This window comes from Brachyhypopomus gauderio, chromosome 6 (genome assembly GCF_052324685.1).
Source record: "Brachyhypopomus gauderio isolate BG-103 chromosome 6, BGAUD_0.2, whole genome shotgun sequence".
Classification (NCBI taxonomy): Eukaryota; Metazoa; Chordata; class Actinopteri; order Gymnotiformes; family Hypopomidae; genus Brachyhypopomus; species Brachyhypopomus gauderio.
In genome coordinates this window covers 31,951,991-31,962,988 of record NC_135216.1, presented here as the reverse complement: position 1 = coordinate 31,962,988, position 10,998 = coordinate 31,951,991, and positions in this window count along the sequence as shown.

The window sequence follows — 10,998 nt, the reverse complement described above, 5'->3', positions numbered from 1 at the left end:
AAGTTATTTTCTTTTTGTTTGCTTTTCCTTTGTGAGGTTAGTTATGTTGAATTCAGGGTTTGAGTCTTTTGTTTGTTGTGTTGGCCTTTGCCCAGCCTGAAGTCTTTGGGTTATGTTAATATATGTTTTATCATAATATATTATCCTGCTATATTATAAATATTAATATCCATATACCCACAAATAAATGAATGGCAAGTAGCCGTTGAATGCAGTTCAGTGTTGCCCGATATTTTTCCTTTTTCTTTTCTCTTCTTTATTTACATTTTATTTTTATGTCGCGGCCCGACTAGTGAGACGGGGGTTATCTGGGCCGTAACAATAAGCTGCAGCATGGACTGCTGCTGGACCAAGGCATATGAAGTATGTATCTTGAGGGACATCCTTAAAGCCTGGGATGGCTTCATAGCTGGACACACTGGCACTAAGAAATACAATGTGTCGAGGATCAAAGACTCTTACCTCCTAGAGGAAGTGAATGGCGGGTTGTCCATCAGACATATACTTGCTCAGTTTGTCCTCTGCATTGATATATGCCTGCTCAACTCTATTCAGGATCTGCATTTTGATAGCAAAAGACAGATCCACTCCCTCAAAGTATTCTGCACATGTTTCAAATCTGAGGTCTTTGTTGGCCTCCAATTTCATATGGAGATCCTCCAGGTGGTCAAACACTTTGCTGACGATACGATACCTCCTACAAGGTTCATAATATGTGCCATGCATGTTATGTGCACTGAATTTGGAAACAAAGACTTAAGTGCAGCAGCGTAGGCCTTCTTCATGTAGGCAGCATGATCAGTGTTAAATACAATGACACTTCACAACAGCCATAGACACAGTGGATTGGTTGCATTGATCTGCAAGGTAAGCCAAAATTCTTCCAGATTCATCCTTCTCCAATGATGCAATTAGAATGTTCAGTATACATCGGCCCTCTACATCAGGTGTTTCATCAAAAATTACAGCAACTGGCTTTTTGGAAAAAATCATCTTGAGAGATTCTTTCCCTTGCTGGTAGACATCTCCCAAGTATTTCTCCTGAAGTTGGTGGCTCCCAGGAATTGCACCACCGTTGACCACCTTATAATAATAATAATAATAATAAGTTCCATTTGTATAGCGCCTTTCAAGATGCTCAAGGACGCTTTCCAGATGCAAAAAGCAAAATACGCAAACTAACAAACAATACAAAAAAAAAAACCAAAAAAAAAACAAAACAGGCAACACCAATACAACAGATTAAATAAATTGAAGCCGGGCTAGGATGAAGAGTTTAGGTGAAAATATTGAGAAAACAGGTGAGTTTTTAGCTGTGTTTTGAATGAATTGAGAGATGAAGAGAGACGGAGTGATGGCGGGAGAGAGTTCCAAAGTGTTGGGGCAACCCCCCATAGTGCTTAACTTATACCTAGGAACAACAAGGAGACCGGTGTCAGAGGAACGCAGTCTACGTGGTGGGACATAATGGTGGAGGAGGTTGGCCAGATATAAGGGTGCCGCACCAGCGAGTGTTTTAAATGTAAGCACTAGGAGTTTATACTGGATACGCAGGTGTACAGGGAGCCAGTGGAGACGTTCTAATACTGGTGTTATATGCTCGTATTTTCTGGTTTGAGATAAAACACGAGCAGCAGCATTCTGAACAGACTGAAGGGGTCGAAGGGATTTAGAGGGAAGCCCATAGAGGAGAGAGTTACAGTAATCTAACTTTGAGGTAATGAGTGCATGTACCAGGATCTCAGCAGATTTTGGAGAAAGATGTGGGCAGAGGCGGGAGATATTGCGAAGTTGTAAAAAGGCAGATTTACTAAGTGAGCGTATATGTGGTTCAAACGACAGAAATGGATCAAACAAGACTCCGAGGTTACGGGCTGTAGGTGATGAGTCAATTTGAGTATCATCAACAGAGAGGGATGTATTGGCAAGGGACTGGACCACAGATTTAGTACCGATGACAAGATACTCGGTTTTATGAGCATTTAATTGGAGGAAGTTGGAGCGCAACCATAGGTTGAGTTCTCTGATACACTTGGTAATGGATGGAGGTGGGAAGGGGCCAGATGGTTTAAAACTAATATAAAGCTGGGTGTCATCAGCGTAGAAGTGAAAGTTTAACCCATATTGGCGTATCAAGTTACCAAGAGGCAGAATATAGATGGTAAATAGCAGTGGACCAAGTACAGAGCCCTGGGGGACACCGTGAGAAAGAGGGGATAGGTCTGATATGCAGTTACCCAGTCGAACGAATTGACATCTGTTTGATAAATAGGAAGTGAACCAGGAGATGACTGTACCAGAGAGACCTAAATCACCAAGCCGTGAGAGGAGAGTTGTATGATTAACAGTGTCAAAGGCAGCAGTAAGATGAAGGAGTAGAAGAATGGATGCGTAGCCTTTGTCAGAAGAAAGAAGAAGATCATTAAGTACGTAAATGAGTGATGTCTCTGTGCTATGCTGAGCACGGAAACCAGACTGAAAGATCTCGAAGAGATCATTAGAAGACATGAACTGGAGTAACTGGGAGGCAACAACACGTTCTAGTATTTTTGATAGAAATGGGAGGTTTGATATCGGTCTATAATTGCTTAAAATTGTAGTGTCCAAATTCTGTTTTTTGATAACTGGGGTTATGGCAGATGTTTTTAACTCTACAGGAATGTGTCCAGAGGTGAGAGAGAGATTAACTATGTGACAGATAGAGGAAGCAAGTGAAGAGACGCCCTGTTTGAGCAGAAATGTAGGAACAGGATCCAGGATTGAGGTAGTTGACTTGGCGCTGGTGAGATGTCTGGCTATAAGATCAGAGTTAACTATTGAAAAGGAGGAGAGAGACTGAGGAGGGGGCAGGGTAGTAGTCAAGGAGGAAGAGGAGAGAGAGGAATTGTGTGACTGGTGCTTCAACAAATCCTTCTCCTTTAGGAACTTTCTCAACACTGGATGGTCACTCTTTGAAAGGGGAATATTGACAGCTGTGCATGTGGTTACCTAATCTTCACATATCTAAGGGCATAAGGGAGGAATAAATCATCAATACAAGATAGAATTAACATTTTCTTTTCATCATCACCCTTTCCAATCTATATTCACTATTGTTAAAACCCATTATGTAACAAAACCTCAATATGTAACAGGCTGACAAAATGTAATAAATTTTAATGCTATTATGTAATAATTTACACATTTTGTAATAAGTAGCTTGAACGCAATATGTAATATATTTCTCCACATTTTGTAATAAAATAATTACACATTGCGGAGGCTATTACAAAATGAGGTAGCTGATTTTTTGGGGGGGTGCAAATGTAATAACATGGTGCATTATGTAATAACCAACAAAAATGGGTATTTTATTCAGCACTTATCTAGCAGATAACATTCACACACAGCCACATTTGACATTTGCCAATATAGATTTAGCCTGTCTTGTATAAAAATGTACTAGTATATTGACAATAATTAATTTAATCCTGCTTATGATGGCACAAAACTGTTTGCTTCATTGTTGTGCATCTATGTAGCCTAACCCTGATGACAACAGGTGGGAGACGTAGAGTCTAATGCCACATGCAAACGAGAAAATATAACTGTGCCTCTAGATGTTAATCTAGATTACCAACGCTGAGAAAATAATACCCACTATACCCATTTAACATAGAACTCACCTTGATTCTTTCAGCACTCACAATTGACTTGGATGAAACAGCCTGTCATTGTGATCTGTTTCGTCTTTGTTTGACGTCCCTTCAGTTCAGCGGTTCTCATGTGGTGTTTTGTAGTGGCAAAATGCTTTTCAATTGATGATTTCCTCTTATGTTCTACAACAATATTACAAACGTTTACCCCCGCTTTCGTGTAGTGTATCGGGATATTGCTTTTCCCGATCTTTTGCCGTTATTTTAGTCGGCAAGTGTGACACCTTCGCCTCGCTCATGCTGTTTTCAGTCTGCTCCTCTTGAAGTTGCAACACCGCACTGAATATCGCGGGGTTTGCTTGAATTTGCGTTGAAGTTGCAAATAGCAACATCACAAAATTCTGGAGGGTCTGACTAGAAATCAATTTGAATAAGTGACTAAAAATAAAAAAAACAATGTTCAATGTTCAAATGTTAAAATGTTTCTTTTCCAACAAAGTTCCAATGTTCAAGAAAATCCTTACAATAATAAAGCAAGCTGTGTCTGGTCCTAGTTTACAAGAATATTCTCGTTTAGCAATGCGCTAGCATAGGTGACCGGAAGTGGGACTTTGACAAACACTGTTGTTGGGTCATGCTTCTGTGCTTTGTAGTCTGTAAGGCTCTGTTTAACACAGCTGTCTTTGTCTCCCTGGGATCAGCTCAAAACTACACTGCCCCAGGGCCTGCCCTGCACCTAGTAGCCTACACTTTCATTCATTCACAGCCATGACTGTTTGCCTCATTAACTACCACCAAAAGGATCACAAATCCAAGGAGAAATTCTCAGCTCACATGTGTTTATTAAATTGTTGTAGTGCCTCCTGTTCCTTTTTAAAATGAGCCTGTGTCTCTAAATGTGAACCTGCAGGTACTCATTTTAAACATTTCTGAAAATCATGTAAATCTTGCCAGATCTTATTTGTTTTGTATCTGAAAGAAAATGTATATTCTATTAGAGTAGCAGATGATGATGTATATGTAATCTGTATTAATGTAAACTGTGGTAGTACAACTGTGCTCTTGCTTGTTATGTTGTAGTTTTGTAAATTGAACCTATACGAGATTTCCATGGTGTCACGGTACGGCGGCCCCCTACTGGTCGCCCCCGTCTACAGCAGCAGCTTGTCCTGTGGGTGTGGCGTTGTGTTGGTCCCTCAGGTGGGCGGAGCCCGCGATCCGTCTCACCTGAGGGTCGTTTGTTCGTCTATATATGTCTTGTCTTTGTACCAGTTGACTGCTGGTTATTATATCCTTAATTCGGATCAGTTCACGGGTTTTGGTTTGCGCACTTTACATATTAAACCATCCTACTTCCCTGAGACTTGGCATGATCGCTTCCATTTATTTTCGCTCACCCTACCCGTCACACATGGCTTCTTCAGGCTTCTTGGATTGTGTTGATTCCACCAATTTTACCTGGCTTGCACTAATTAGAAAATGCAGCAAGCTTGAGTAAAATCATGGGATGGAGTTTTACTTTCTGAACCTGGAATGTCCACCTCTGTAACACGAAAATATCAACATAAGACATTGTTAAGCCCAACTATCAAGCTAGTTATCAAGGTAGCTCGCTAGGTAAAGTAGCCAGCTTAGTATAGCTAAATATAGACCTTGGCCGGTTTAAAAAGACAAAGAAAACCACTATAGGCAATTAAAGAAGTAGCAAGCTGGCGAAGTTAAAGTCACAGCGCCGCACATTTGTTTGCCTGCTTAAGTATAAAAAATGTATATGTGCCATATTTTTGTAAATTGTAATTTTTTTCACTGCGATCGAAATTTGTCCTCTGCTTTTTACCCATCTGTGCAGTTAGAACACACACACACACACACACACACACACACACACACACACACACACACACACACACTAGTGATTACTAAGGGGCTGTGGATCACACGTGCCCAGAGTGGTGGGCAGCCCTAGCCCGGCGCCCGGGGAGCAGTTGGGTTTAGGTGCCTTGCTCAAGGGCACCTCAGTTATGGCCTCAGGTCTGGGAATCGAACCCACGACCCTCCAGTCACAAGACCAGTGCCCTACCACCAGGCCATTACTGCCCCAGTATATAATTTAACCCCATACTGTAACCAGGGTTCCCACGGGTCCTTGAAATCCTTGAAAGTTTGTGAATCTGAAAAAATTAGTTCAAGGCCCTGGAAAGTTTTTGAAAACGGGCATAAAAAGACAGCTGTCCTTGAAGGTCCTTGAATATTTTTTGTGGTTTGAAATTTCACATCGATGTATAATTATTTTGCCAGCACAAATGCGTATAAATTTACGTTGATTCAGCGGGGACTTTTACTTTGCAAAAGAAAACAGTTCTGTAGATTTTATTGGCGAAGTTTGTTCGTACGTTCTGCACTGCATTTTTGTTTCCTGTACGTAGTTAACGTACGTGTAGCAGCTTTACGTGCGCGCAACTTTCTCGCGGGTCAATTTGTAAATTGACGGTGAGTCAGAGTGAAGTTTTCGCTGAGTTGGCGATTAATGTCATGCCCGGAAAGTGCAAATTTCAAGATGCATGGCTTGCCAAAGAAAGCTATGCAGAGTGGTTGTCAAAGGACCCAAAAGATCAACATTCTGCTAGGTGCAGAACCTGCTGCAAATCTATCAAAATTCAGAGCATGGGCGAAGCTGCACTGTCCAGCCATGCCGCGGGAGCTTTTCACAAAAAGGCGCTTATGAAACTAAAAGCAGGTAGGTAATTTCTTTACTTCACTACATAACGCACATACCGAAGTGCTAACGTGAATGAATGAAGTTGTATCGATTTTAGTATTGGTAGCTGCTTAGTTGCCGGTATTGATTACCTGCTTATATTGTCTCAGAAATAATTATCCTGCAATTAACCTACCTAGGTGTTTGCAAGTGATGGGTCAGTGGTTGAATGTGACAGTATGGGATGTTGTATAGATGACAACATTCATACTAGCGCCTTGGACAAATTCTATATTAAATCTGGCTTGCAGGTTAATTTCTCATAACAATGGATTATATCGACATATCTCCATGGCCCACTGCAGTTTTAGCTTTGAAAAAAATCACTTATTAATAATAGATGTATAGCCTATTATTATTGATGGTCTATAGCCTACATTTAAAATTGTATCCTAAGTATTATCAGTGCCCTACAATCACCATGACATTATTAGTCTTTATCCAGAAATTGCATGGTGTTGAATGTGTCATAAAAGACTGAAACCTCGTTCAGTTCTGATATATGCATTCTAAAATATAAGTCAATTCAGGAATTTGAAAATGCAAAGATTATCAGCTGTAGGCTACTATAAATATGTGCTTGGACAGTGATTTTCAACCTGGTATTTGAACTGCTTAGCCTAAGTCTCAGGAGTGATCATTTTTATTTTTCAAATAACAGTTTACGTTGTTTATTGTACAGCTCCTGCTATAGTAAGCTACCTTGAAAGGGTGATGCCCTCGCCATGCTCTCTACCTCTTCCAACCATCAATACCTCCACTATTGCAACCTCCTCCACACAATTAGCCATCTCTGGAGTTTCCAGAGAGGACACATTGAGAGCTGAGACATTGTGGTGTCTGAAAATGATGGAGTCTCACTACTCTTTCAATTCTAGTGAAAAAACAGGTACATATTTGATTTCTGAATATCTCAAGATATTTTTTGTAGTATGATTTCCTTGTGGTGTAGTTATAAGGCATAAAAGTATTTAATTGCAGTCTCCTCCTGTTCCTTCACTCGTAGGTATCCTGTTTCAAGCAATGTTTCCTGACAGTGAGATTGCAAAGACATTCACCTGTGGAGCCACAAAGTCTACCTATATATGCACTCATGGTTTGGCCCCTCATTTCAGGACTCTGCTAAGCAAGAAACTCTCTACAGGTCAGGAGGATTACGTGCTACTTTTTGATGAAAGCCTGAATAAAAAAACACAAACAAAACAATGTGACTTTCATGTTAGATTGTGGGATGGAGACAAAGTAGTAACCAGGTTCCTAGATGCAAAATTCCTAGGACATGCGACAGCTCTAAACCTCCAGTCAATATATGACAAAACCACTGAAAATTTACCCAAGAAGAAACTTGTGCAGATCTCAATGGATAGTCCCAATGTTAATTGGGAATTTTATTCCAAAGTTGAAAAATCCCTGCAAGATGTACACAACACGCATCTTATCAACATTGGAAGTTGTGGGCTTCACATAGTCCATGGGGCATTTAAAAAAGGAATGGAAGGTACTGGTTGGAAAGTTGACAGTGTGCTTCGAGCAATGCATCAGCTTCTAAAAGATTGTCCAGCCCGAAGGGAGGACTATGAAAAGATAGTGGGGTCAGGTGCCCCAAAGCCCCTGAAGTATTGTCAAACTAGGTGGGTTGAAAATGTGCCTGTGCTTGAAAGGGCTTTGGATGTCCTACCGTACATGTCTGCTTATGTACGTTCCGTAAATGAAAATGTGTGTCCAAAGCCAGACACCAAATCATTTGATGTTGTCAAGGAGGCTGTTGGCGACCCACTTATGACAGCAAAACTGAATTTTATTTTGTCAGTAAGTAGGGAAGTCACCCCCTTTTTGAAAGATTACCAAACTGACAAACCAATGGTGCCATTCATGGCCAAAGATCTGTACAAAATACTGAAGAGCCTGATGCTCAGATTTATTAAATCTGATAAAATGGAGGCGGCATCGACCCCTAAAAAACTCCTAGACATTGAGGTGAACGATCCATCCTGCCATCTTGATTCCTCACAGGTCGATATAGGATTTGTTGCCGGAAGGATTGTGAGGGAGTTATCTACAACAAAAGCAATCAGCCAAAAAACCTCACTACTCTTCAAAAATGCCTGTAAAAAGTGCTTGCTTTTGACCACTCAGAAGCTTAGTGAGAAATCTCCCCTGAAATATTCTCTCGTGTCTCATCTCGCATTCCTGGACCCTAGGAATATGGCAGGTGACAATGCGAGTGTTGGCAGATCAAATTTTAAGAGGGCGTTGAATACCCTTGTAGCACATGTCCACCGTGTTGATGAAGATGACTGTGATGACCTGATCCGTCTCTACAATCAGTTCATAGATGAAGTTGCCCAACCTCAGTGCTCTGATTTCTCAAATTTCAACCCATACAGAGACAGGCTAGACACGTTTTTGCATGACAGGATGTCGGAACAGGAACCCTATGGTAAACTATGGAAACTTTGCCGCCAACTCCTCTTGATTTCAAATGGACAAGCCTCTGTAGAACGAGGATTCTCGATCAACCATCAGATTGAAGTTGAGAATTTGGCAGAGGATTCTTATGTTGCACTGAGGTGCATACTAGACCACCTAAGGGCAGTAGATGGCCTCCACAATGTCGTAATAGACAGGCCGCTCTTAATGAGTGTTGGTGCCGCAAGACAGCGATATGTCTTACATCTTGAAGACATGCGAAAGCAAAAAGCTGTAGAGGAAAAAGACAAAAAGAGAAAGCATGTCCTGGATGAAATTGATGACCTGAAAAATAAGAAAAGAAGATTTGAAGAGGATGTGGCTGCTCTTGAGACAAGTGCTGATAAACTAGCACTTGAAGCAGAGAAAACAGGCAAACTTACCCTTATTGCCAAGTCAAACAGTCTGCGAAAAGGAGCAAAGGAGAAAAAGGATGCAATGGCTGAAATGGAAAAACTGCTTGATGAGAAACTAAAGGAACTGAAAAACAAATGAAAGAATCAATGCAAAACCAAAGGGCTTTTTGATCTGTCACAAACAAATCAAACTATGGTATAAAGTTTCATACCATATTGGAAAGGTAGGGACTTCTTCAAGTGTCAAATGTATTTAATTTGACATTTTTTCCATTTACACATTGTGTTTAAACTGTTCTGAAAACTTTGAAATAAGCATTTTGGCTTATTCAGTTATAAAGGCATATAAATACTATAAAGCTATGAAGGCATTTATGTCAACAGGATATGTTGGATGTAACTCTTATTTGGTATTTAATCAATTTAATGTCCTTATAGTATACTGTTTTGTACCTTTTTGTATGGGCAATGTTTACTTTATCTACACATGCTCTGTGTAGATATTGGTCTGTTTTACAGTGTGAAGCTAAAAATGTTCAAAGAACAGAACAAGCTTTCTGTGATAAGCTGTTGTCCTACCTGCACTAAAATTTTATATTCCTAATTTAATTTTATTTATTTATTCATTTTCAATAAAATTTAGATTTATTATTTTTGTCTTATATAGTAGTATCCTTACTGTATAAAGACTATTAGGTGCAATACCATATGGTAAAGTATTTGAGTATTGTTCATTTTGCTTACATTGTGAAAACATTCCATCAATATTTTGTGATGATGTTTCAACCTATGTATTCTTCACACTCTTGGTTGTTGAATTAAAAACAGGGTTTATACCAATAGTGTGTCAGTTTTACTTGTTACGGTAACCGTTGGTACCACAGCCCCCTAGTCATCACTACTGTGTGTGTGTGTGTGTTTGTGTGTGTATTGTATTGATTCTGACCCAACACCTTATATGCCATTCAAAATCTTCTGAATTTGCATTAACACTGTTTTATTTCGATAACATATTCAGTGGTAGCACTAAGTAAATGCCGCCAGTTGGGGTCCTTGAATTTGAGCAAATTGGTCCTGGAAAGTCATTGAAAGGTCCTTGAATTTGATGTTAATCAAGGTGTGGGAACCCTGTGTAACGTTAATGAATATAACTACTGTAATCGAAACCTAAAGCTGCAAGACGTATTAGAGACAACTACCTAACATAAATATAAGTTTATTCATACTTACTTGTAATAACTAGTTGGCTGCCCTGTGAGAGATCCAGAGTAGTAATGGCGCGTGTCCAAACAATTCCTGTCAGCAGCAGATCGGCGCGCGCTGTACCATTCCCGCTCATCAAAATACCGCCTGTTCTCTCACTCATTATTGGTGGTAATACTTATAAACTAGAGCTAGCTAGCTACCTCTAGATAACATAAATGCCGAAACGTAAAATTTACTGCAATTTTAATACAGAAGAATAAAGAAAGAAATAGAAATCACCTCCTCTTCTACTGACCCTCAAGTTTATTTCTGAGGAGAAGGCACAACCTTACAATGGGAAACATGAACCCATGTTCTCCTTCCTTCACATTTCACCACTGAATCAGTAATCAAAAGAACATGATGGCCATTCCATCTGGGTTCTAGAGATTGTTTGTCATGTCTCCTCACCATTACCCATTGACCTGGAAGTATCGTGCGGCTACCTTCAGCTGGTTGTGTACTGTTGTGTACCTGTACTGCTTGTGTTAGTGTCTGACAGTAATTAAGTAGTGGATCGGAAATGGATCGCTAC